At 43.7% G+C, this 26,230-nt stretch overlaps 1 long non-coding RNA gene across 1 annotated transcript in view; it reads left to right on the top strand.

The window, feature by feature from the left end:
* The window catches only part of LOC115086195, a 238,143-nt gene extending 213,167 nt beyond the window's left edge, over nt 1-24,976 (top strand). Inside the window, exons 3-7 of the long non-coding RNA XR_003855142.1 lie at nt 10,704-10,735; nt 12,869-12,900; nt 13,120-13,140; nt 14,015-14,070; nt 24,525-24,976. This is a non-coding gene — a long non-coding RNA (uncharacterized LOC115086195). The remainder of the gene's footprint in view (nt 1-10,703; nt 10,736-12,868; nt 12,901-13,119; nt 13,141-14,014; nt 14,071-24,524) is intronic.
* The last annotated feature ends 1,254 nt before the right edge of the window (nt 24,977-26,230 follow it).

Raw genomic sequence — 26,230 nt, 5'->3', positions numbered from 1 at the left:
GGTAAAGCTTAAAATGTGTTGCTGCACAAACCTAGCTAAAATCCACACCCCCCCCCCCCCCATGTGTGTGTGCAGATTACAAAATCTGGCGCACATGTGCAAGTGGCCCGCCAATTTTATAACATGCAAAAAGAGATGCAAAAGTCCAAGTTTATAGCTTTTTTTTGACAATTATAAGATAAGATCTAGGCTGGCAGTGTTGCACCTTGCCTGCAGAGGGACATGGGTTTCATTCTTGGTTCAGGTCTTCCACTGCCTGGGATAGCTAGGGCTGGGAATGCTGGGCAGGCAGCGTTCATAGCTGCTGGATGGGAGAAGCCAGCGTCATCATGCAATGGTGATACCTAATAATGGGCTTTAGGGCCCTTGATTGCAGGGTTTTGAAAAAAAAAACCTTAGTACATGGCAATAGGCTGAGGACTTTTGCTACAATGACTGCACTGAGTTATTTGAGAGTGGATGTTAAAGGAACAAATTCCACACAGAATTAATGGAGCCTATTTTCTGGTATGTGTGTGTGCATAAATATGCGTGCACAAAGTTACACCTGCTCCCGAACAGGTGCAGCTTTGTGTGTATGTGCCAGATCTGTTCTCACGCACACCCACACATTTTCAAAGTGGATTTATGTGCAAAAAATCAGCGTTGAAACTTAGGCCTAAAATCTACGGCTAAAAGTACTCACAGAGTTTAGCCTATGCAACCTGCTTGATAATTACACTCTGAACCTAGCTGTTATCTACTGTGCCTTATGGGTTTGTCCTTGAATGTGGACCTTAACTTGCTGTATCACACTTTGAGCAATGCTAGATGATGATGAAATAAATTGATGTTGATGATGATGTTAGAAACAATGAAACATGATGGCAGAATAAGACCATATGGCTGCCCATCTGCACCAGTCAAGTCATACTGTTCTTCAATCCCTACCACTCCTTCAGAGATCCTCTGTACCTATTCCATGCTTTTTTGAATTCAGATACTGTCCTTATCTCCACCATTTTCACAGGGAGACTGTTCAATGCCTACTGTGCATTGATACTTTGGAGGTATTTAAATGTCTCTGTCATATCTAAGCTAATGATAATGATAAACATTTTTCCTTTTAGAAGATAAGCTAAAAAATAAGGAAATCAAAGCTTCAGGTAGCTGCTAATGAAGGATCAGGGTGCCAGATCCTAGCCTTGCTTCCTATTAAGCTGGAAGCCCAAAGGTGCAGGAGAAAATGAATGCATCAAAAAAGCAAACGAGAAAGTCTGCATATTATCTTCATTTTTTTTTTTAATGAAAACCAATCCAACTGAGTTTTTGTAAAACCAGGACCAAAACAAAACACAACATTTTTTTATACCAACACACAGGCAATGGACCATTGTTCACCTGTGTGTGCAATCTACATTTAGTGCAACATAATAATATGTATTCATGTGCACAATGTAATGTAACATTCTGCATAGCAACACACAATGTGATCAACAGCAAAATTTGAATGCAGAAAACCGTTAGGGTTGTGCATAGAAAAATCATTCATTTCACGTTTTTATTTCATTTAGTTTGCCACTTAGTGTCATTTCATTAATATCATTTAACAAGTTATGTTGTTGAATGTAGGGCTTCCATGGCATTGCTGGAGGGCTTTAGGATATATGTAACCAGGCCTGACACCCTGAAGGGGGTCCAAACCTACGTTGACCTCGATAGAAAATGTATGAAGGAATGTCTGTTGCTCCACTAACCTCTGCGTCATGAGGTAGGTGGAAATCCACTGGTGTCCACATCCTGAATAAAGTGATTCAGGGGCAACCCCATTTCTGCTGTAGCTGCTGTCCACCTTTTATGCTCTACTTAAAATGCCCCACAAATTTCCTGTACCTCTCTATCAGATTCCGCAGGATAAAGCTGCTGCCTTCTTTGTCTCCCAGCTTAATGGCATCCTTAACTACTAGGTACAGTAACAGGTGAATTTTCAAAGGAATTACATGTGTAAATGTAACATTTTATTGTAGCAATTTTCAAAAGCCATTTACACATGTAAAGTGCACTTATGTGGATAAATCCAATGTACAATTCAATGGAATGCATTGTAGCAATTTCCAAAAGCCCATTTGCACAAGTAAAGTGCAGTTACACTTGTAAAACCTAGTTTTATTTGTGTAAATGCTTATAAAAATAGGCCCTAAATGTGCAAAGCATTGGATTTCTTTGCAGCGTCATCAACCATTGTCCTGATCATGTTTCTGCCACCATTTATAATGAAAAAACAGGAATATTCCAGTCTCTTCAGCTTAGTCAGACCTCCATTATCCCCCTGATTGCCTCTAAGATATGGGCTGAGGTATGTCTTTTATCCATTACCTGGGTTATGTAGAACAGCCCACCTTTAACCTACTGGTATGGCCTCACAAGAGCTACTGCCAAACCTTGCCTTGTCTAGCTGCCAACAGTGTGCCACCAAGGAGAGATAGAAATGTGTAATATTTTGGCTAGTCCAGATGTTCCTGATGAAATATAGGGATGTGCTTTCATTTTTAACAAAATAAACAATTTCAATGAAACTGTCTCATTTCATTTGTAAAGCAAAATGAGTGAAAATTTGAAGACATTTTTTTCCAAGTTTCGTTTTAGTGCACACTATTTGCCAATAATGCACACTATTTACCATTAGTGTGCACTATCACAAATAGAGAAATTGCACACTATTTGCAATTAGTGTGCAACAATGACAAATAGTGTGCACTGATATGAAACATGTGAAAAACAAAATGTCCTAACAAAACCTACCCCCCCCCCCCCAAAAAAAAGACCACTTGAAACAAAATCAAAATGAAAAAATATCTATATGCAAATCCTTAGTGAAATGTATGCTGCTCCCCTCTACATTGGCCAGCCACACCCACATCCAGGCAGTCTTGAGGGGCTATGTTGGACATCACCTATCTAGTAAATGTTGTCCTGGAAAGCACTTTGTAAATGGGAATTAAAAAGTGGAGTATTCGCTTAAATCCAATGTTCTCAACAACTTGCAGGGGCTTTGCACCATATCACCACCTTCGATGCTATTTACCTCTTACCCCAGGACAGTGATGTGGAGCACCACCCCATCTGCTCCATGGTGGCTTACCACTGACAAGAGAGCGGGGGCTGCTGGCTTACAGCCTCACTGAGCTTGAGGAGGGTCAGCTTGGGAAAGGGATTTCCTCTTTCCTGTGACTTTCCTTCTGAAACGGCAGTTTACTGTTGATTATGTATTCGCTAACTCAGATTCTGTCTACCACTGTTCTGAATATCACAACACTAGCTTTGCATGGAGAGAAAGAGCAAGTTGACACAGTACAGATCACACACTGAAAAATAAGACAATCTCTATGAGATGGCATACCTTTCCTAAAGACACACACTACAGTAGTCTGACAGTGACTGTGCCAAGTCTCATCCCTGCTGATATATCATTCTAAAATGAATAGCTTTCAGCTTTTAATATCACTGCATAGTTGGAATATCCTGTCATTTTTATTTTTTGTTTTGTTTCAATTTATTGTGCACTAAACAACTTAGTGCATGCTAAATTGGAATTGTGTGCACTAAATGGGATCTAGTGCACATTAAAACAAAACAAAATGGAAAAAAAAGACAAAAAAAATTTAAAAACTATATTTTGGGCTGCATAACCCTAGTGCACAGTGCACAGTACCAGGGGCAGCAGAACGCCTTTTTGGTTGGGGGGCCAACCAAGTTCCTCCCCTAGTTCCACCCCAACTTCACCCCACTGCCAATTTCTTAGTTTATGATTATGATTAATGTCATTCTTTGTCATTCCTAGACCTACCAATAAAATACTAGTAAACTAGAAACCAGATTGGTAAAAAGTAGCTAAAACCATATTGTTGCACGGCTTTGTCAGCATAACTGGTGATCCTAAAATTGGTGGGGAAAGAGGGGTAACTCATATACACACACACAGTTGTGCTGTCTCAGAAACTGACACATGTTCACATTCTCTCAGTCATGCACACTTTCTGAGATGCTCAGGCACTGACATACTCTCTCACTCTCTCAAACACAGACAAACTTTCCCCGATACTCTGACACACACACACGCACACACACACACACACACACACACACACACAATGCTTATTCTGCTGCTCATCTGCTCACATATAGGTGAATTTTAAAAGCCTAGCGTGCCCTAAAACTGGGAGATATGCACAGAAGTAGGGCCAGCACGTTCTGCATGGATTTTACAAGACATCCACATATGTGCATATCTCCTGGTACATGCACAAAATATTTTTCCTGAAAAATGGGTAGCATGGGTGTGGTATGGGCAGGGCATGAGCATTTCTGGACTTATGAATGAAACCAGCGAGTACACACCCAAGTGCATACTAGGGTCCCCTACTGTGTAACTTTACTTCTGCATTGGATGGCATTTAAGTCCTAAAACAACAACAACAAAAAAAAACAGGTTAGTCAGCGGGATTTTAAGGGTAGGGGCTGACAGGGTAAAAGGGAGGCTAATTAACTAGAGGGACTTAGGACGTCATATCCCTTACTGATCAAACTGGGAATGAAATGGGGAAACTGGTAGATGTTGCGTCGTGCGAATGTCTTCCAAAATCTCCCCACTTATGCAGTAGAGGCGGCATTTGCGCACACATGCACACGTCCATATAAAATTGTACTCACAATGGCACCTACAGCCCATTTGATACCATGCTCGCATATATATGCGTATGTTGTAAAATGGACGTATCCTTTGGTACAAGCTAGCCTACTTGCCTAAATGTACGCCCACGTACCAGTATCAAAGTTACCGTCATGGTGACTATCCCCTCCTCTGTACTACCCAACTAAGGGTACTAAAGCATCATTATGTAAAGTTCCTGCTCTTGTTGCCAGCCCTTAATCAGCCTGCACCAGCCCCTTTACACGTACTTTCCCTTCTTAGGCGCTCACAGTCCCCCATTTCATCTGTCTCTGGCCCTCTGCACTGCCCTTCTCTAAGATCAGCCCATCCAACTTACACAAAGTCCTGACTAGCAGGGCAGAAAACTTCCCCGATTCCCTGCAGCCAAAAAATGATTAGTGATGATAAAACATGGCTCTCACCTTGTCTTCTGTTCTGCTATTGACAGCCTGTCATAGTGTGATAATAAAGTTGCAGCTCCAGCTTATTTTTTTTTTTTTTAATGCTGGCTGTGATTTGTTCTCCTTCCAGAAGAGAGAGCTCATCTGTGATGTCATCAGATTATCCAGGATGGGGGTTGGAGAGGGAAAAGGGAAGAAACTGAACCAGCAGAGCCTGTTTTGAGGAGAGAGGGGGCAGGACGAGTAAGCACGACACTCTAGCCAGAGGTCTCATTCTCTTGTGCTCTCCTGCAGCTCTTTAGCTGGAAGAGGTCTTACTCTCTGCACTATAGCCAGGGGAGGGCTCACTTTAGTGCACTTTCAGCTTCCAGAGATGCTTGGTAAATAGGGAGCCCAATGGAAATTTAGGAAAAGGGAGCAGTCGTTGCCGGTGGCAGCCCTCATTATGGGGGAGCTATGGCCGCCCCTTTTCTGTCTCCTATGCACACAGTACTAAGCAGCAATACGCAGAGCCCTGAAGTTGTGATAAGCTGACAGCACACTTTCTCTCAATTACTTTTTATACACTTTTCCTTGAATTCTCATATCTGAGAAGAAAGGAGCTTCACAACCTATGTGTTAACTCTCTGAAATCAATCACCCAAGGGTCCCAGCATGGATTCTGTTATAGCTTAGCTTTCGTTTTCATTTCATTTGAAAAAAGATAGCATTCAGGCAAAACGGGAGAGGCTGGTTTTGAAAAACTGATTGTGAGTGATTGGTCTTGCTTCCTACCCCATCTTCCACTGGGTCTTGGCTGAGGCTAATTAGAAAAGAAATGCATTCTTAATGCTTCTCCCATAGACTTTGATGGCAAGGAAATGAAATAAAAATGAAACACATTTTTTTGTTTGCAACGCTATTTTGTTTCATTAGCAAAATGAAAAAATAACTCTTTTTCATTTCATTTTGAAATGATTGCACATCCCTAGAAACCATCCAGTAAATGTAATGCAAATACCATTACAGGCGAGAATTTGATATTCACCTATATTACTATGTCTGTAGCAAACCTACTTTGGAAATGGACATATAATCATCTTGCTTGCACTGTAAAAAGTCTGATTCCAAATGTTCTTATCGTTCCTGCCTGAACAATCAAATTATGCATATTTGTAAAACAACTAGAGAGCACAGTTTTAAGCAGGATTGTACATCTTTTGTTTTCACAATATGACCAGTTTGTTGAAAATCACAAGCACGATATCAAAAAGGACACTTTGCCAGCTAAATTTTTAGCCGGACAAGTCAGGGGCAGAGAATGGGCAGATCGTGGAAAACTTGAGTTGGCTGGATAAATTAGTCGGCTAATTCAGTTTTCAGAGTCAGCTGGCTGATTATCTGGCCAACTCTGGTCGGGCCACAGCTCTGTCTCCACATGTTTAAGTGGGTTTTCGCAGGGAACTGTGTTTAAATGTCTTCTAACTGGTCAGAAGAGGTGCATTTACAAAAGACAAGATGCAATTGCATGAACATACAACGCAACAGTTGGGGAACGTCTAGTGATTGCCACCATGCACAGGTGTTTGAAGCAGAAATGGAAGATTCAGCAGATTCAGACTTGTCCAGGAGTCAGTTGTCAGGAATATTTGAAAAAGGAAAAAGGAAGATTGATTACTAAGCACTTTTTTTTCTATACCAGATGTCACAGATGTGAGCCCTTGGGCTGTGGTGTGGTTGACACAGCCTAGCAGGTGAACCTACTAGGCCCATGCCGACAGCAGGTGGACTCGCTCTCGTAGGTTGAGCCCTTGGATTCCAAAGGCCAGCAGGGCTAATGCAAAAGTCCTGTATGGAGCGGTCAGATGATGTCAGGTAGAGGGCAGATCAGGGCAGGCAGCAAGAAAACAGTGTCAAGGTCCAGGGCAAAGTTGGGGCAGGCAGCGAGAAAATGATGTTGAGGTCCAAGCAGGGTTCAGGGCAGGCGGCAGTCCAGTAGAGTAGTCAGAATTTGTAGCCAGGGTAAGAACCAGGAGTCAAACAAAGACAGACAGACAAGACAAGACAAGGCACTGAGGACCAAAACACAAGCAGGATAAGGCAAGGCAACAACAAGGCAGGGCGGACAAGGTAACAGCAAGGTAGGAAGACAATGGGTAAGGCAAAGAAACAACGAATCAACATGCACTGCAAGAGCAAAAGGACCTGTTGCTGAGGCATTGGAAGTCCATGAAAGTGATGTTTAAATGGCCCCAAGGCCTAACATCATCAGATGAGGTCACAGCAATGTTTCTCGCCGCAGAGCCCATAAAGTCCAGGGTGGCATGATACAGCTAGAATGAGGCCCAATAGCAGCATTCCTGCCCTGAGGAGAAAGACTTGCCATCAGGGTAGGTTGGCAGTGTCCGGGATGAGTGCAGCTGGTTGTGGGGGCTTCCTGCAACCGGGCAAATGTTACACCAGATGTGAGAATCAGAAGAAGAAATTTTAAATTATTGAGTCACAGTTATAATTTAAAGAATGCTACATAAATCTTGGTTGCCTCAATTTTGACTTCTAAAGCTGCCATGCAGAATTTCAAATCAACAATTTATTATTATTTTTCTATTTATTTATAGGTATTTGATATTCTGCACTTTACCACAAATGGCTTCAAGATGGATTACAGACAATGACACATACTCAAATTGCCTTCCAATTTATCATTGCCTCTTTCTCTAGGTTTTTAGTCTAGAGAAATTTCAAATTATGTTTCTGCCACAGTTTTGCTATGATAACATAGCCAAACTGTGGAGGAGTCAGGCACAGTTCAGTATGAAGCACTGGTGCTTCATACTGAACTGTGCCTGACTCCTCTAAATGACAACATTGGAATGGGCGAGGTACTACCTGCACGTTGCGACAAATGCAGCTCATGCTCTAGGCCTGATCAAGACAGCCCTCTTTCTGGAGGTTTGCAGCAGCCAACACTTGTCAGATTGGCAGTGGCTTTTCTGACCCTGGTGAAAGAGTCTTTGCTACTTGAGGACTCATCAGTTGCTGATGTTGCTTGCAGTAGTGACTCCTGTAATGGAGATAATTCTCTCTGAATAAGAAAGGAGGTGTAGTACTAAAACTATGATTACATAAGAAATACTGTAACGCTGCAAGCAGTGACAATTCTTTATTAACGTTTTCTATATCAATAGTGCTTGAACAACAGAGCCAGGCACACAATATTTGGAAATCAACCCCTAATGTTAGTAACTCTTCCCGTTTTCCCTCTGCCAGTTTCCTCTTTCTCCCATCCCTATCCTACCCCAGAAATACAACCACACATGACAGTTCAGAGAAAGACATATATATATATTGTAATGAATGATTGCAGCATACAGAGATTTAAAATAACCCATAAATTTGCATACAATAACTCGTATATTTAAATAAAAATAGAACAAAAACCTAAGTGAATTATACATTATGGAAAGATACCCCCCTCCCCCCCCGGAACGCCCAGCAATGCCTTTGAAAACCTTCCTTGACACAGTGCTGTTACGTGGGGACTTTGTCCCCTCTTTTTTCATTGTGGGATTAGTTGTAGAAGTCAATCATCTGATGAATTGCTACGAGATGTCCATTAGAAGTCTCCATCTTCACTGTCTTCTTTGTCACGGTCACCTTCTGAATTGGGAATACAGTCACAGATAAGTGGAAGCCCCGCCCTCTCTTTTAAATATTAGGACTGGCCAGACCATCCCATTATTGTACACTTTTTTGGGGGAAGGCCAAAACATGGCCCTAGAAGAAGGTCAGGAAATGGGTCACCATGGCTGTCGCTACTGAGCTTAGCTTTTCTGACACATGCCCTATATAGATACCAATATCCACCACTATGATGCAACCAAAAGGAAACTGCATGTCCCATCCCCCAGCACAAGAAGTCCAGGGAAAGAATTTTCCAGAACATAGAGGGGTACATTTTAAAACATAGCGCGCGCGCGTACTTTTGTTCTGGGGTCGGCGTGCGCAAGGGGGTGCACATTTGTGCAACTTGCGTGCGCTGAGCCCTGCGCGCGCTGCCCATTCCCTCCGAGGGAGGGAACTTTCCTTCTGCCTCCCCCCACCTTCTCCTACCTACCCCCCCCCCCACCAGGCCCTATCTAACCCCACCTACCTCTGTCACGAAAGTTACGCCTGCTCGAAGCAGGCGTAACTTTGCGTGCGCCGGGCCAGCTGCTGCGCTCCATGATCCGGTCCGGGGGCTGGTCCGGAGGCTGCAGCCACGCCCCCGGAACACCCCCAGGCCGAAACCATGCCCGCGGCACCGCCCCCGGATGACGCGCTGAACGCGTCACTCCCCCTCGACACGCCCCCCGATGACGCGCCGACCACTTCACACCCCCGACACGCCCACCCCAAGAAAGCCCCGGGACTTATGCGCATCCTGGGGCTTTGCGCTCGCCGGAAGCCTATGCAATATAGGCTCGGCACGCAGAGGCATTTTAAAAGGGTTACGTGCGTACCTTATGCGCGTAACCCTTTTAAAATTCGGCCCATTGTGTAGTGGATGGAAAGCTCAAACCGTGAGAGGAGACAAAGATAGTGGGAGCAACAGATAACCAACCTAAACTGGCTGCCAGGTTGCCCCCTCCCCTCATTGTTTGAATTTTAAATCTCATTCATATTCTTTGTGGATATCCCAAAATCCTGAATGTCCTTGGAGCATGAGTATATGTTTGGGAAATCTTATTCCACGAGGTAACTGGCCTTGTATGATCATGTTTATAACTCTTCCCTTAACTTTTGAACGTTTATCAGATTTCATTCAAATTTTTGCCACAAATAGTAGGGCATTCCTTGAGCCTTTTTTTATTTGCCACTGATGCTATTTAAATTATACTTAGAATTGGATTTACTGTATGGTTTTTAGCCTATTTTCTTCTAGAGAAACTTATCTGATAAGATCATATCTGTGTGTATGTGTCTTTCTATTTTGTTGGACTCCCCCGCCACACCCTAATAACATCTGAACTGTTCATCCAATTTTGTTCATATTTCTGTAACTAATAGCAAAGTAGCTAATGATCCCCTTTCTTCCTCCCCTGATTCACATATTTAGGTGCTTTTGATGCCACCAACACTTTAAATTTCTTTTTATTTCCTATATGAAAATAGTCCTGTTCAATTGAAATTTCAGGTCAATCAGAGCACACTATGATGTTATCAAACATTTCAAAAGCTGCCCTGCCATTGGTTATTATTGTAAATCACCTAAATACACAGAAACCTTCATTCCTGCTCCTAGTGACATTTCAGGAGTTTCGAAGATGATACTATTTGATGCTAAAAGTACAAGGATAACTGCTCTTCAGTGTTGCACATAAAATGAATGCCCACAATCCCACCCTTCAGTTTTGTTAGGTTGGAGTTATATTGAATTTAAATTGAATATTAACAATACTTAGCATTATATATTTAGGAACTTTATAGAGTCACTAACCACATCAGTGTTTCAAAAAGGCTTCTGTTTTTTCAACTGGAAGAGTGTTTACGATTGTGATCATGAATAATAACTCTAGTTGAACTTTAGTTCACTTATTAATTTAGTAATTATTAATTATATAATAACTGCATCTTTTTTTTTTTTTTTACAGACATTCCCTCTGCTCATTGTAAGAAGTATTAGGTAAATGAATTAAAACACTTCTATGACTTTTTGTATACAATCACTTCAATTTACCAATATTAATTCACTTATATAAATTTCAAGTCAATCATCTGATGAATTGCTACGAGATGTCCATTAGAAGTCTCCATCTTCACTGTCTTCTTTGTCACGGTCACCTTCTGAATTGGGAATACAGTCACAGATAAGTGGAAGCCCCGCCCTCTCTTTTAAATATTAGGACTGGCCAGACCATCCCATTATTGTACACTTTTTTGGGGGAAGGCCAAAACATGGCCCTAGAAGAAGGTCAGGAAATGGGTCACCATGGCTGTCGCTACTGAGCTTAGCTTTTCTGACACATGCCCTATATAGATACCAATATCCACCACTATGATGCAACCAAAAGGAAACTGCATGTCCCATCCCCCAGCACAAGAAGTCCAGGGAAAGAATTTTCCAGAACATAGAGGGGTACATTTTAAAACATAGCGCGCGCGCGTACTTTTGTTCTGGGGTCGGCGTGCGCAAGGGGGTGCACATTTGTGCAACTTGCGTGCGCTGAGCCCTGCGCGCGCTGCCCATTCCCTCCGAGGGAGGGAACTTTCCTTCTGCCTCCCCCCACCTTCTCCTACCTAACCCCCCCCCCACCAGGCCCTATCTAACCCCACCTACCTCTGTCACGAAAGTTACGCCTGCTCGAAGCAGGCGTAACTTTGCGTGCGCCGGGCCAGCTGCCGCGCTCCATGATCCGGTCCGGGGGCTGGTCCGGAGGCTGCAGCCACGCCCCCGGAACACCCCCAGGCCGAAACCATGCCCGCGGCACCGCCCCCGGATGACGCGCTGAACGCGTCACTCCCCCTCGACACGCCCCCCGATGACGCGCCGACCACTTCACACCCCCGACACGCCCACCCCAAGAAAGCCCCGGGACTTATGCGCATCCTGGGGCTTTGCGCTTGCCGGAAGCCTATGCAATATAGGCTCGGCACGCAGAGGCATTTTAAAAGGGTTACGTGCGTACCTTATGCGCGTAACCCTTTTAAAATTCGGCCCATTGTGTAGTGGATGGAAAGCTCAAACCGTGAGAGGAGACAAAGATAGTGGGAGCAACAGATAACCAACCTAAACTGGCTGCCAGGTTGCCCCCTCCCCTCATTGTTTGAATTTTAAATCTCATTCATATTCTTTGTGGATATCCCAAAATCCTGAATGTCCTTGGAGCATGAGTATATGTTTGGGAAATCTTATTCCACGAGGTAACTGGCCTTGTATGATCATGTTTATAACTCTTCCCTTAACTTTTGAACGTTTATCAGATTTCATTCAAATTTTTGCCACAAATAGTAGGGCATTCCTTGAGCCTTTTTTTATTTGCCACTGATGCTATTTAAATTATACTTAGAATTGGATTTACTGTATGGTTTTTAGCCTATTTTCTTCTAGAGAAACTTATCTGATAAGATCATATCTGTGTGTATGTGTCTTTCTATTTTGTTGGACTCCCCCGCCACACCCTAATAACATCTGAACTGTTCATCCAATTTTGTTCATATTTCTGTAACTAATAGCAAAGTAGCTAATGATCCCCTTTCTTCCTCCCCTGATTCACATATTTAGGTGCTTTTGATGCCACCAACACTTTAAATTTCTTTTTATTTCCTATATGAAAATAGTCCTGTTCAATTGAAATTTCAGGTCAATCAGAGCACACTATGATGTTATCAAACATTTCAAAAGCTGCCCTGCCATTGGTTATTATTGTAAATCACCTAAATACACAGAAACCTTCATTCCTGCTCCTAGTGACATTTCAGGAGTTTCGAAGATGATACTATTTGATGCTAAAGTACAAGGATAACTGCTCTTCAGTGTTGCACATAAAATGAATGCCCACAATCCCACCCTTCAGTTTTGTTAGGTTGGAGTTATATTGAATTTAAATTGAATATTAACAATACTTAGCATTATATATTTAGGAACTTTATAGAGTCACTAACCACATCAGTGTTTCAAAAAGGCTTCTGTTTTTTCAACTGGAAGAGTGTTTACGATTGTGATCATGAATAATAACTCTAGTTGAACTTTAGTTCACTTATTAATTTAGTAATTATTAATTATATAATAACTGCATCTTTTTTTTTTTTTTTACAGACATTCCCTCTGCTCATTGTAAGAAGTATTAGGTAAATGAATTAAAACACTTCTATGACTTTTTGTATACAATCACTTCAATTTACCAATATTAATTCACTTATATAAATTTCATGTGTTTTTTTTTTGTTTTTTACTGGTATCCTTTCCATAGTAGGATAATCACAGGTAGGTATATAATTATTTCTTATAATTTTTTCTACTTTATAACATTTTATAACATTTCTATTCTTTTTTTTTTTTTTTTGCAGTGTAACCTTCAATTTCAACAGGTAAGCATATACGGGCGGATTTTAAAAGCCCTGCTTGCGTAAATCCACCCGGATTTACGCGAGCAGGGCCTTGCGCGCCGGCGCGCCTATTTTCCATAGGCCGCCGGCGCGCGCAGAGCCCCGGGACGTGCGTAGGTCCCGGGGTTTTTGGAAGGGGGCGTGTCGGGGGCGGGACCCGATGATGCGGCATTTCGGGGGCGGGGCGTGGCATTTCGGGGGCGTGGCGCCGGCCCGGGGGCGTGATCCAGGCCTTCGGACCAGCCCCCGGGTTGGAGCACGGCGCGCCAGCAGTCCGCTGGCGCGCGTTGATTTACGTCTGCTTCTCGCAGGCGTAAATCTACGGACAAAGGTAAGGGGGGGGTTAGATAGGGCCGGGGGGGTGGGTTAGGTAGAGGAAGGGAGGGGAAGGTGAGGGGAGGGCAAAAGAGAGTTCCCTCCGAGGCCGCTCCGATTTCGGAGCGGCCTCGGAGGGAATTGAGACAGGCTGCGCGGCTCGGCGCGCGCCGGCTGCCCAAAATCAGCCGATCCAGGATTTAGAAGATACGCGCGGCTACGCGCGTATCTTATAAAATCCAGCGTACTTTTGTTTGCGCCTGGTGCGCAAACAAAAGTAAGCGAACGCGCTTTGAAAAAAAATCTACCCCTTACTTTCCCTCATTTATTATAAAGTTTACCCTTCTAAGGGTTACTTTTCAAGCAGCCCACATAGCTGCAAAGTTCACAGGTCCTTCTTACCCAGGGAAGGCAAACTATTCAGGTAGTTTCTCACTGGGTAAAATGCACCTGTGGCCTTTGCACCTCAATTTCATGCAAAACACTGCAGCTAAATTTTTGTGTGCCATTTTCCTAACCTTGCCCTCCTCCATCTTCCCAGGCATGCCCTTTCCTGCCCAGCGAGCACATTCACCCAGATACATTTGATTTACCCAGGTAAATGGCTTTGAAAATGAGCCTACTAATGTGTATTCATTCTAGCCAGGATTATGTTGGGTCCCTTTTAGCGAGCCCACGTGAAATGACAATGATGATGATGATGTCTTGATTGAAGCTCCTCTCCCAGTGACTGGAATCTCGATGCAGCTCTCCTGCTGATGCTGATGCAACTCTGGTTGACAGCTGTAGCCTCGTGACTCTTGTAGTTACTGGCTGCACTCCCTGTCTTAGGGGGAACAATTTCCAGAGCCATAGATGTGTGTAAATAGCAATTTACATGCATAAATTGGCCATCTGAAAACTGCTCTCCCTTAATGTGGATAAAAGTAAGTGTGATGTAGAACAATGCTCATACCTTTAGCCATGTTAAGAGGAGGTGTAGCTGGGGTCGTGTTTTGGCCAGGGAGGAAAATGCATGCAAATTGCATTTTCTGTTCTGCATGTTATCGCACATGAAAAGAACACACAGAAAAATCTGGTGCAAATGTGTGCAATTGCCCCTTAAATAAAACCTCAACTATGCTTTTGCTTTGCAACACATTTTCTGAATTAACCTGTATTATTTTGTCTAGTCTCTGAGTGTGAGTATTCTGTTTTCTATCTAAAAATAAAATAAAATATTCCCTAGTTGTAGTCTCCACTTTGCAATATATCTTTCCTTTGTAGCTTCTCTCTTATACATAACAGGGTTTGTTTCAGAAAACTATAACTGTTTGTTATTAGGATGGTGAACTATCAATCAGTAACCAATGCTCATCAGCATTAATGTCACTAAATTGCATTAGATTACATTTTACTTTAAATTTATATATTGCCCTTCTCCAGCAAAGGACCCAGGCTAGCTTACCACTTTTGAAAACATATGCATCATGTACAGTTTATCAAATACTAGGGATGTGCAGACAAAAAGTTTGCGTTCATAAGTTGATAAGTTGAAGGTGAGGGTCGATTTCGTTCAATATGGACATATGGAGAATCCCATAAGTTGAGGGTCTGTCCATACGTTCACCGGTTCCCTAAATAAAAATTTAAACCCCTCACCCTCCTTAATCTCCCCCCAAGACTTACCAAAACTCCCTGGTGGTCCAGCGGGGAGTCAGGAAGCCATCGCTGTTTTCCTTTGCGAGGAGCACGTGACGTCGGCGTCACGTCGGAGTGACGCGGATGTCACGTGTTTCTCCGCGCCTCCGCTCTGGGGGGCCTCCTGACCCCCCCCAAGCTGGCCAAAAGTTCCGGTTGGGTCCAACGGGGGTCCCGGAGCGGAGGCGCGGAGAAACACGTGACGTCCGCGTCACTCCGACGTGACGCCGACGTCACGTGCTCCTCGCAAAGGAAAACAGCGATGGCTTCCTGACTCCCCGCTGGACCACCAGGGAGTTTTGGTAAGTCTTGGGGGGGTCAGGAGGGTGGGGGTTTAAGTGTTTATTTAGGTTCAACGTATTCAACGTAGCTATGTTGAATAAGTTGAAAATGTGATGCATTGCGCATCATCACTTTTTTTAAGTTAAAAAAAAAAAAAGTTGCATTTTACATATGCATTCAAAATGAATGCACACCCCTATCAAATACATCGTATACATCAAAAATATCAAATGTAATAGTATATATACAATAGCTAAACTAAAAGGTCAATAACTATCCTTTCCTTTCACCACCATCCAAACACCACTAAAAGTCTCTCTGCCCCCCTCTGGTCTGACCCGAGGCACTGACTCTTGGGGACGACCAGCCCACCCACAGCAAGCCAGCTCTTGCAGTTGGTCTTTGATGACTTCAGCGGAGGGGTGTGTGGTCAGTCCTGCAGCACATGTACTAAATAGCCTGAAATAGTTTTCGATATGGTTTTGATTGTCTTGGCCACAATGGCAGTAGTTTTGTTTTTCTTTTTTAAACATAGCCCTCACCTTCACTTTAAACTAATTGCTCTCTCTAGCAGTTATTGTCTGCCAATATGCCCTGTTCTAACAAGCAGGGGCTCTACAGGTTTCACAGAAATATAGATCCTTGCATTATTGACAAACATTCTCCTAGAACCACCCCTCAAGGTTCCAGGACCAGGATTTTATAAGGTTCCCTGGTGTAAAATTGGTAGAAAGTATGTTACCAATCTAGAACTCATCAAAGCTTGTTTAAATTATCTGAACTCCACATCTGACCTGGACTGATGTGAAGATAAAACTGACAATCAGATGTATTCCTACATTTGCATCCAAGTTGTTTATAACTCCAGCTTCCATAAACTTCAACATTCTTATCATTACAATTCCAAAATATAAAGTTCCATTTGACTCACACTTTAAAAGAAAAAAAATAAAACCAAGAAAACCATAGACCTTGACCCTTAATTTTCCTATGTGCCAAATTTCTTATACAAATTAATTTTTATCCATTTTAAGACACATAAATAAAAGTAAAATAGTTTTCTTGCATTAATAATAAAGATTATTCTGAGTCTTTTAAGCTATCACTTGTCCAGATTAGTCTAATATTTATTGTTAAAATGTCAAATAAAATTTTACTGAGATTAAGTCACTTCAGCAGCTTGCATAGGTGATAATGAAAGGCTATCAATATGCTAATTTTATTTAAATTACAGGTAGACTTGTAATGTAGTGATATTCAGAATCAGATCCTTAGAATCTAGCAACCAAATGCAAAGTATTAAGATATTCTTCATATCCTTTTAATAAAGGAAAATTAAACTAGTCACGGAGACTGTTCCATTAGTTGCATAGGAATCAATGGAATCAAATTTCAGTGGGAGACCTGATGTAAAATCACCACATTTCCTTAACTTAGGAGTGATACTGTTGGAAACCTTATAAGTTCTCAGACTATCCCTTATTTATTGTATCCTCCATTTTGTTCAGTTTCTGTGCATTGGGAACATGGAGAGAGCCCTGGACCATGCAAAGCCCTATGACCTTCCGGGCTTCCCACATGGCTTTTGGTTTCTTTGCTTACACAGGGGTTCTTCTTGCTTAGCACTAGCAGTACAGTCACACAACCCATAAAAATCACTCCTCATCCCAGTCTGTTGTTAAAAAATAACTTCTTTCCGAAGAGATTCTGGCACACCGCAGCACAATGCACCAGCACTGGAACACAAATCCACAAATGGAAAAGATAACTCTCAGTCTCTTCTCACATTCTCTCCCAAACTGGAACCCTTCCACTGTGAGCCCTCCCAATACCTGTGGAGTATTGCAAATCTTTTTTCTTCTCTGTTACTCTTTCTATTTCTGAAGTCTCTGGCTGATTTGAGTTTGATTAGTCTTTGACTCTATGGACTTCACCAGGCAGGATGCCTCTCCTCTGGTACCTCCCAGTACACTCGTCCATTCTCTAAAAGATCCCCTTCTCTCTAGGTCTCCTCAGAAGAAACTTATCATTAGGAACATTTCTTTATTCCACTCTATCTGGACTCCCAGGAACTTTATCTCCTGTGGTCCTCTCTCTCAGATTAGGCCTGGTCAGCCTCTCCATAGGTCCCCACCACATCCTTCAAGCAGAATCACTTCTCGTCTCCTGAATATTTCTGTGAAGGGATAGGACCACTGGTGTCACTCTCTGTGAAAAGGTGGCACTAGCACACAGCATAACTTCAGGGCTTTGTATGCCTCTCCTTACTGCCCTTCCCTCATGGAGTTGCAGGGGTTTTAAACTTTCACTATTAATCCTCTCATTTGGAAGTGGTATACCTCCTTATCACACTGGCACTACACTGGTATCACACAAGGGCAAAGGTCTAGTGAGACCTCTGTCAATTGGGAGGGCACTCAAACCACCTGAAGCCACTGTTTGTTTAGGGACAAAAAATGGGCAACCCCCTCCCCCATACATACACATTATGCTCCTTTGATCTGCTGAGGCCAAGTGGTTGCTACTGGAAGATTTTAGAGTCCTATTTTACCTAAAACAAAACTATTAAAGAAAGTGACTGCTTTCACGGTTTGCCAGGTTGATGTCATCAGTATGTACCATGCGACATGTCATTTCCCTGAGGCTGTCCATCACATAGCAGTTATCTCACCAAAAGAAAAGCTGACAGGTGTGGCTGACAAATGTGGCAACCTATCGCCAAGCCTCTCCACAAAATCAGTACATCACTTTGTCACCCATGTGGCCTGATGCCACTAAGCATGTGATATTCATCATCGGGATCTGTTATGTAACCATGGCAAAAGACACCAGAGGCAGGCAGAGCTCCAGAGTCTCAATACGTGGATGAGACAATGGTACAGGGAATTGGGATTCAGTTTTGTAAGGAACTGGGAAATTTTGGGGGAAGGGGGAGGCTTTTCCGAAAGAATGGGTTCCACCTTAACCAGAGTAGAACCAAGCTGCTGGCACTAACTTTAAAAAAGAGATAGAGCAGCTTTTAAACTACAACAAGGGGGAAAGCAGACAGTCACTCAGCAGTGCATGGTTCGGAGAAACGTATCCTTGAAGGATACTAATGAAACAGGAGAGTTAGGGCATCCTAACAGAGAGGTTCCAATAAAAGCAAACATAGTCCATGTGCATAAATGTAAAAAATCACCTGAGCTAAAGATTTCCAAATTATCCCTAAGAACTGAAAAGCAGGTTATTAATACAAACATAAAACACATTTTGAAATGTCTGTATGCCAATGCCAGAAGTCTAAGAAGTAAGATAGGAGAGTTAGAGTGTAAAGCAGTAAATTATGAGATTGACATAATTTGCATCACGGAGACATGGTGGAAGGAGGATAACCAATGGGACAGTGCTATATAAGAGTACAAATTATATTGCAATGATAGGGAGGATCAACTTGGTGGGGGTATGGTCTTTATGTCTGGGAGGGTATAGAGTCCAACAGGATAAAGATCATACAAGAGACTAAATGCTCAGTAGAACTTTTGGCCAGTTCCTTTTGGGCCGAACGAGCGTTCCGGCGCGACCCCGCGGGGAATCACGTGACGCCGCGTCACTCGACGTGGCGCCGACGTCACGTGCTCCTCGCAAAGGATTGCAGGAATGGCGTCCTCACTCCTCGCTGGATCATCAGGGAGTTGTGGTAAGTCTTTGGGGGGGATTAAGGAAGGTGAGGGGTTTAAATTTTTATTTTGGATCAACAATCGCGATTTCCAACATATCCAACATAGCTATGTTGGATATGTGGGAAATCCGATCGTTTATGTCTCATCACTTTTTTCAGTTAAAAAAAATATATAAGTAGCGTTTTACATATGCGGTCAATACGAATGCACACCCCTACTGGAAACTCAAGCTGGAATCTGCTGAAGGAAAGGATAGTGAACTATTTACAATCCAGTGGGCTGCTGGATCCGAGGCAGAATGAATTCACCAACGGAAGTTTCTGTCAGACAAATCTGATTGACTTTTTTGATTGGGTGACTAGATCAAGGAAGAGCACTTGATATGATTTACTTGGATTTCAGCAAAGCTTTCTGATACAGTCCTGCATAGGAGGCTCGTGAATAAAATGAGAAGCTTGGGAGTGTGCGTCAAAGTGGTGGAGTGGATTAGTATCTGGTTGACTGACAGGAAATAATATGTAATGATAAATTGAACCTGCTCTGATGAGAGAATGGTGCTAAGTGGAGTACCTCAATGATCGGTTTTAGGACTGCTTCTATTTAATATCTTCATGAGCGACATTGTGGAGGGGATAGAAGGAAAAGTTTGCCTTTTTGCAGATGATACTAAGATTTGCAACAGAGTGGACATGCCTGAAGGAATAGAAAGAATGAAAAGAGGTTTAAGAAAACTTGACAGCTGGAACTCAAAGCCGAGAAGTGCAGTGTTGTGCGCCTGGGGTGTGGAAATCCAAAATAGCTGTATGTGATGAGGGAGGGGGGGGGGGGTGAAAGACTATCATGCATGGAGAAGGAGAGGGACCTTGGGGGGGGGTGATTGTGTCTGGTGATCTGAAGGTGATGAAACAATGTGACAAGGCAGTAGCTAAAGCCAGAAAGATTCTGGGCTGCATAGAAAGAGGAATAGCTAGCAGAAAAAGGGAAATAATAATGCCCTTGTACAGATCCTTAGTGAGGTTTCACCTAGAGAACGGTGTTCAGTTCTGGAAACCGTATCTCAATAACGATAGAGACAAAATGGAAACAGTCTGGAGGAAGGCAACCAAAATGGTGGGGGGTCTGTTTCAGAAGACCTACGAGGAGAGGCAGAAAGATCTAAATATATTTACCCTGGAGGAGAGGAGGTGCAGGGGAGATATGATACACACCTTCAGATACCTGATAGGATTTAGTGATACACAGGCTTCAAACCTTTTCCACTGGAAAGGAAACAGTAGAACTAGGGGTCATGATATGAAACTCCAGGGGAGAAGACTCAGAAGAACCAATATCAGAAAATATTTCTTCACAGAGAGGGTGGTGCCTGGAATGCTCTCTCACAAGAGGTAATAAAGACGAGAACAGTTAATGAATTCAAAAGGGCATGGGATAAACACTGCGGATCCCTAAAGACATAAAGAAAGATATGGTGTAACAGTTCTACATAGAAGTAATCTGCACAGAGCAGCAGTTACTAGGAGTGGGAAGAAGAACCATTTTTGTTTTGTTTTTATTTCATTTTAGAGGTTTTGATTTTCTATGACTCATTTTGTCAAATGTTTATTTTATTAAAAAAAATGAAATAAACATTTAAACAAAAAAACAACTCCCAAGCTCCCCACCTATCCTTCCCAACACACAAAAAAATGCCAGAGCCAGGATCCTCCCCATCCCACACTTACCCGGTCTAGGGGGATCCGATGCAGAGGTGTAGTCCCAGACTGAAGCCTGGGCCTTTTGTACGGCATAGGCTGATATTGCAGAGACCTACCACAGCCTAGGCCGAAGCTTCAGCCTGGGCCTAAGTATCAGGATGATCATGACACCTAGGCCCAGCCTGAAGCCTCAGTCCTATGTAGGCCTAAACCATAGTAGGTCACCATGACCTTAGCCTATGCCCTGCGCAAGGCACAGGCTTTAAGGCCTGGATCCGATGCTTGGGTCTAGGCCAGGGCCCAGGCCCAATGCTGCAACCCAGTCCAGAGACCAGGTCACACTGCTAGGGCAAAGGACTGGACACAGGCATTGGACACAGGCCCAATGCATGGAGCCTGCCTAGAGGCTGGGCCCAAATGCCTGGGCCTCGGCTTATGCTAGGGCCACGCCACCACCCAGTCTGGAGACCAAGTTCTGATGCTGGAGCCTCAGCCTACACTGGGGCCTGGGCCCAGGCCCATTGCGAGGACCTGACCCATTGGCTGGGTCCTGAGACTGGGGCCTCAGCCCGGACCCAGGCCTGACACCAGGACCTGATTCAGAGGCTGGGTCCTGATGCCTGGGCCTCAGCTAAGGGTCAGGCCCAGGCCTCAGAGCCCAGGCCTCAGAGCCCAGGCCTCAGAGTGTTCCTCTTCCATATTCTTTTCTTTGGCTTATGAAGCCAATTGCAGCTGTCCCCTGGGGTTGTGCCAGAGTTAAATAACTCCAGTGCACTCACCCCAGCAGATGATGCTATTTTGATTGTCATCATTGTATGGCATTGCTGTACATCAAAATGGTGCCGTCGTCTGGGCTGAATGCACCAGAGTTTATTAACTCTGGCCTGAATACAGAGGGAGGCATCAGCTGGATTCAAATACCAAAGAAAAGAAGACGAGTACTCTGAGGCCTGGGCCTGACCCTGGGCCAAGGCCCAGACACTGGGACTGGGCTTCCAGGGTGGGTCACGACATCAGACCAAGGCCCAGGCATCGGGACCCAGCTGACCCAGTGCCACCATGGCTTTTGGTCTAGGACCCAGTATCAGGATCTGTTCTCTGAACCTGGCTGTGGCGTCAGGTCGGGTCCTGGCATCGGCCCTAAGTCGGGGCTGAGGCCCTGGCATTGGAACCCAGTCTCTGGACTGGGTCATGGCATCAATCCTGGGCCTGGGCCTTGGCCTAGATCGAGGCCCAGGCATCAGGACCCAGCCTCTATATGGGCCTGGCCTTGAATCTGTGACTCTGGATCCTCAAAGTTTTTGGGGTCTCAGTTTTTGGGGTCTCAGTTTTTGGGGTCTCAGTTTTTGGGGTCTCAGTTAAGCTCACAGCGTTAAGCTTGGCACTTGGTCAAAACCCCGGTGTCACACTTGGGCCTAAGCTGCGATTTGAGCATCGGGCCGCAGCCTCCTCCCATCTTCAGCCTCTGGCAGTTTGGGTTCCGCTGGCAGCCCTGCAGCCTCCTCCCATCTTCAGGTACCAGTAATTTGGATTCCACCAGCAACCCTGCAGTCTCCTGCCATCTTCAGCCTCCAGCAGCTGGCAACTGGTACCTGATTGGCCTGTCCCTGCTCACTGGGATTAGGTAAGGCACATTGCAGTCTGCAGGAAGAGCAGGACTTTGAAGATGAAAATCCAGACAATTTCCGGTTTTTCAGTGAGATCTCTGGTTTCCAGACATAAAAGCATAAATCCTGACAATCCGGGAAAAATCCAGACAATTGGCAACCATACTTCCTTTCCATTCCTTAGCTAGTCCAGTACCTCCTTGCTGAGGATGGATAACCTCCTCTGGCTGTAGCCTCAGCAGCAAAGCAGAAAAAAAAATCTGCATGGGGTCTATTAGACTGTGCAAGCTCTCACAGGCCCCAAAGTAGCCCTGCCCCCCTCCTCCGGCTTGGGCTTCTTGTTACCAATAAAACTTGTGCAAGGGTCAGGATGCTGCAAGGCCTGTGAGAGCATGCACTGTCTAATAGGTCCTGGGTTGATTTTTTTCCATTGTTGCTGCTTTTGCCACAACAGATAGGAGATATGATAACATCTGATAATGCCCCTTAGGATGTAATGTCCAGGGCAGCCTTGCTGCTTGCCCCCCAGGCCTGGCACTTGTGGGTGTGCAACCATGCAAATATGGGGGCGGCTCATAGGTTTCACTATGGGGTGGCAAGTGCCAGATCCATTAGTAGCAATCCACCTCCCCCCCCCCCCAAGCTGGCAGTAGGAGTCGTGTTTGACTGAACGTCATCTCCTGTTGCCATGGGCCAATCTTGGAGCTCTTACCATGAAATTGGCTCCGTCGCCACAGCAAATGACATTTGATTAAACATGACCCTTGTTGCTGCCCAAGCCACAACATGGCAGACTGTCCTGGAGTACATCCCACGGTGGCCAAAGAGAGAGGGAAAACCCAGCAGCTGCCAGTGAACCCCATTCTACTGGCAACCAAAGATCAAGGAACTTGGAGGGGCCACCACAAAGTCCATCCATAGCAGCCACAGAGAAAGAGGGAGGACCTGGCAGCCAAAAATGGACCCCTTCTGGCTGGCAGCTGAAGACTGAGAGGTCTTGCAGGCCACCACAGAGCTCATCCTATGGTGACTGATGAGAAAGGAGGAAGACCTGGTGGCTGATAGTGGACCCCAACCCACTGGTGGCTGAAGAAAAAGGGCCAGGCCCTGAGAGATTGTGTGACAGCTTGCATGTGTGTGTGAGAGAGACAGCCTGTGGGTGACAGCCTGTGCATGTGTGGGTGACAGCCTGTGTGTATATGTGTGCATATGAGAGAGAGCCTGTGTGTGTATGGGTGCATGTGTGTATGTGAGAGAGAGAGAGAGTGTGTGTGTGTGTGTGTGAGAGAGAGAGAGATTTTAGAAAATATTTTTTGGTGAAATTAAAAATTCTGTCAGAATCATTTCCATCTACTTATAGGGTGTTCTTTCTCCCAACTTCGAAAAAGTGGAGATCTGAATAGTCCCAAATGAAGATTTTTACTCTTCACTATTTTAGAACTAACTGCATTATTAGAGATCTCTGATGAATTTCAAAATGTTTTTTTATGCAACATTAATTGTGAACTTTGTTTTAGAACCTGACCAGGATTGAGTATTTAGATCATTTCTGTTTAAAAACTACTGGTTTCTTCTGGTTAAAACTACTCAGTGGAAGAAGATATTGTATCTGCATATGGCATCCAATGTTCTACAGCTAGAGGGTATTGTAAGGCTATTTTTTGTTCATTCCATTTGGAATGAACAGAAATAACCTCATTCATTGTATTTTAGGCATTTGTTTTAAATGATTTATTTCAATGATTGTTATTTAATTAGTTTATTGTAAAGCCTGTGATGTTCAGAACGTGCCACGGTATATAAAAATCCTGAAATAAATAAATGACTTCACATCCCTAATAGATAGCAAGCCTGGATATATATATATATATATATATATATATATATATTTGTTTTTAATGCTAAACAGAAACTGGAGCCAGAGTATAGTTGCAGATACGTTGTAATTCATTTTTGTTATAAATAGGAAAACAAAATGGCCTACCTGCACGCATTCCATGCGGTTTGCTCTTCAGATAAGGAGACACCAGTTATTGAAGGAGTTTCCTATCCTGCTTTAACTTGTTGCTTTCTGTGTTGTTGTGAAGCATCCTGAGTTATTTCTTTTTTCTCTCTCTCTCTTTCAGCCTTGGTCAGAAATGCTTCTGCTGTGTCTCAGGGAGCAACAGAAGGAGAAGGAGGAGGAGGAGGAGCTCTGGCTGTAGAAGAAAAGTGATAATTGTTAAATTTTAAATTATAATTGTATGTAATATTAGATCACCTTTTTGTTGATTATGTCTATTGCAACTCACTCTGGGATGAAAGGCTGAGCCTGCAATAAAGTGAAAAATAAATAGATAAATAAATTCCACCCCACCCAGAGCCACCAGAAGTCCTGCACTCTTTTTTCCCTCCCCTTTCGTGCAGGAAGGGAAAAACATTTTCAACACATTTTCTTTATTTATAAAGATAAATATTCTTCATGTTTTTTTACACCTGGTTTCTCTTAGACTTGGGGCCTCATTTACCAATGTCACATTGGTAATGCATTAAGGGGTGTTTCCCATGCAAATGAGACTTTGTTTGTGCAGTGGGGAAACTTCACGTGCTGATTTGTACAAATTGGATAGAAACAATGTGTGAGAGAGAGAGAAAGAGAGAGAGAGATGCTATAGTATCAACTCCCTAGACAGGTATTTGTATCCCTATGGGAGGCCCACCTAGTAACTCGAGGTGGGGATTAGGTATGAGTATAGGGGGTTGGGGGCCACTTTCACATTCAACATGAGACGTACGAACAGAACAGTGGTCTCTTGTGAAGATTTGCTGGCCTTCGGAGTGAGGAAACTCACTCCAAGATGAGATTTGGGCAATGGTCTCTCAACCGAGCTTGATGGACACTCTACCTGGGCAACAACAAGCTAGGTTGAGAGACCATTGCCCAAATCTCATCTTGGAGTGAGTTTCCTCACTCCAAAGGAATGAAAGGTAGAGGGCTAAGTATCAAGAGTATGCAAAGTGTCCATGAAGTGCTGCAAGGATTGTACTACTGTCTCTCTAAACATGGCAAGGAACAGCTTCAAAATAAAACTGTGTTTTTGCAGTTTTTTTTCTGATTCTTTTCCAATTGAATGTGATAGAGTAAAAAGGAAAGAGGCTGGCCTGTGCTAGATTTCCATGGGAGAAATGAAAATAGAACAATATTCATTTAGTTATAAACATGTGATATTCCACCTTTTGCCAAGCTGGTCGCAAGTCAGATAACTATCAAAATAATGGTTAAATTCCTGGTATATTTGTGACTCAGTTTACAATAAGCACAGGGAAACTCAAGGAGAAGGCATATAAAGCAGAGGCATACAAGATATGAGGCAAAAATACATTTTTCCTCTTGTAGAGACCCACTGCCTTTTTTTTTTTCTCTCATCCCTAGCTTAGGCCAAGGTTAGGATTTAGGTAGGAGTAGGTTGCAGACCATCCCTTGCAGGCACCTCTTATGAGGCTGCCTGGATTGGCCAGCAGCTTGCATAAAAGTGGGCAGGGCACAAGGAGTGGGGTGACAGTTTGGGTTTCTTGTTCTAGAGGTTTGGAGACACTTTGGAGATCGCCCCCAGTGTTAGGTTTCACAGCCTGATACCAAGGGAAAGATATTCTTGGCCCTGCATCCCATGGTCTGCCAGGGAGCATCTCTGGGGGTGGAAGAGAGTTTTTGTGAGAGTCTGTGGATTTGGATTTTTGTGTGGAACCTGGTTGTGCTTCAAAAGCTTCTCCCCCCTGCCTGGAGGAGGTCAGGATAGGAACTGTGATTCCCCGCCTGCCATACAGAGAAGGGGGAACAGTGTCTTGCCAATGG

The sequence above is a fragment of the Rhinatrema bivittatum genome, chromosome 2 (assembly GCF_901001135.1).
Source record: "Rhinatrema bivittatum chromosome 2, aRhiBiv1.1, whole genome shotgun sequence".
In the NCBI taxonomy this organism is placed as follows: domain Eukaryota; kingdom Metazoa; phylum Chordata; class Amphibia; order Gymnophiona; family Rhinatrematidae; genus Rhinatrema; species Rhinatrema bivittatum.
This window is presented reverse-complemented; position numbering and strand designations above follow the sequence as displayed.